Below are 2567 nucleotides of genomic sequence, written 5' to 3' on the forward strand. Positions count from 1 at the left end.
GTAAATTTTTGATGTTTTGCAACTAGATGTCAGTAACAAAACATTGATGCGTCTCCTATGAATTGCTATTTCACTACAACACACCCCTTCCAAATAGTGATTCATTTTAGGAGTCAGTAATAATTTTACAACTCCTAAAAATAGGATTTGTAAATATTAAAAACGTGTTTTACTGTTGCAAACTGTCAACACTAACCTTTATGACCATAAACACGTTTTGTGCATCAAAGCTATATTTCTGTAGATTTAAAAAAAAAATAGAAATAAAGACTAAGGCCCATATTTATACTTTTTGACGCAAACCAGCGCTGGCGCTGGTTTGCATCAAAATATTTACCGCCAGCTAACGCCATTCCAACACACCAAACGGGTGCCTTATTTATGGATTGACGTTAGCCGGCGCTGCGGGCTGGTCAGAGTAAAAAAAAATACTCTAACCAGGCAGCGCCGTTGTAGGGGAAAATGGAGGTTGTGCGTCAAAAAATGGTGCAAGTCAGGTTAGAGTAAAAAATCATGGCTCTAACCGGACTTGTGCTATGTTTTGATGCACAACCCCCATTGAAATGACTCCTGTCTTAGCAAAGACAGGAGTCATGCCCCCCTGTGCAATGGCCAGGCCCAGAGGACTTCTGTCCCCTGGGCCTGGCCATTGGGCACAGTGGCATCTAGGGGGGCCCAAGTTAGGCCCCCCTATGTCAATATATATATTTTTTTAAATACTTACCTCAACTTACCTGTACTTATCTGGGATGAGCCCCCCCATCCATGCGTGTCCTCCAGGGGTGGGTGGGGGTGACAGGGGGTGTCCCAGGAGACAGGGAAGGGCACCTAAGGACCGCTTCCGTGGTCAGAGACCATGGAAATGAGCCCACAAGTCCCTTAACACCTGTCCTTACCCAGGTGTTAAAAAACAGCACACATCAGGCTAGGCGCTGTTTTTTAAGGCCCGCCCCCTCCTGTGCGTCAAAATGACGCAGGTGTATAAATAAGGCCCACAGGTCTTAAAGTCATTTTTTGGACGGGAACGCCTACCTTGCATGTCGTTAACGCAAGGTGGTTTCCCGCAGCAAGAAAATGATGCACATGGAGGAATTTTGACGTTCGCGGGGTCGGGTGTCATATACAAACATGGTGTAAGGTTTGCGCCGAATGTGCATCAAAATGTTTGATGCACAGTCGGCGCAAACAGAGTATAAATATGCCCCTAAATTGTATGAAAATGCATCAAGAATATGAGATATTCTCACTCTCTGGCAACAAGGTGTCAAATTATGTTGAATGAGGTATTGATTCATTAACACAGAGTCAGTGCAGGGTACAAATTGCTATTGATAGATGGTCGTATGAAAATCCAATGCCTTTATTTACTATTTTGACTAATCATTAAACATTAATAACATTGGAGGAGATAATACAAAAGGCTGCCCACTATACTAATTTTTCTTTTACTTTACTCCAAAAGTCTTGTCAGCGCCACTTTAATGGAATGTATGTTAAAAGGGGATTAGAGACAGACTGTTGGACATAGTCATCATCAAACTTTTTGCCTTCCTCCTCCTATTTTTTCTGACCTTTTTTTGTTGGCTCTAGGATTCTGAGCACTTTACCACTGCTGATCAGTACCAAAGTGCATGTGCTCTCCCTTCTAAATTTGGTATGACTGTCTTACTCCTAATTGACACATTTAATCTACCTGTAATTCCCTTGTACAGTAGTATCTCTATACCCAGGGCCTGTAAATTAAATGCTGCTAGTGGGCCTGCAGCGCAGCTTACGCCACCCACAGAAGTAGCCTTTCAAACCTGTGTCAGGCCTGCTACCACAGGGCATGTGTGTGTAGTTTACTGCCACAGGGACCTGCCATCTGAATTTACTTACCATGTCTGGAACTCCCCTTTTAATACATGTAGGTCACCCCTAAGGTAAGCCCTAGCCAGCCCTATGGGTATGGTGCTGTGTCAATAAAAGGCATAACATGTGCCTGGTTGTGTGGCCTCTCCTAGTGACAAACAGCCTATTTGGTTTCTCACTACTGTGAGTGCTGCCTCTCTCATAGGAATGCATTGGAAATGCCATAACATATATATAAGTGGTATTGTCTAATCTATGAGGGGTGGCGTAGGCATGTTTGGTATGGTTGTAATGGTAGTGAGAAATGCTGCTTACTGGTGTAGGTGGATTTATTATTACCATTATAGAAATGCCACTTTTAGAAAGTGGCCATTTCTCTGTGCTTATGACTCTGGTGTTTTGCAGCTTGACTCCAATTCACGTCCGGGCGGAGTGACAGCTGGGCTTTGTGCATACTTTTCAAACAGCCTGTACACAGGGAGGGTGGAAGTGTCACAAGAGTGCATCTACATATTGAATGGTCTTCCTGGGATGGGAGAGGGCGGGGCACACCTGCATTTGTAACATCTGTGACCTGGCCTCACACAAAGGGCTTGTTTACCACCACTGATGTCTTGAGCCAGTGCTGGAGGAGAAAGGGTACACTCCTGGAACCGTTCAGTATGGTTGGAACCCCTTCTCCTCCTTTTGTGGAGGCTGTACAAAATGAGTATAAG

This window comes from Pleurodeles waltl, chromosome 7 (genome assembly GCF_031143425.1).
Source record: "Pleurodeles waltl isolate 20211129_DDA chromosome 7, aPleWal1.hap1.20221129, whole genome shotgun sequence".
Taxonomy (NCBI): domain Eukaryota; kingdom Metazoa; phylum Chordata; class Amphibia; order Caudata; family Salamandridae; genus Pleurodeles; species Pleurodeles waltl.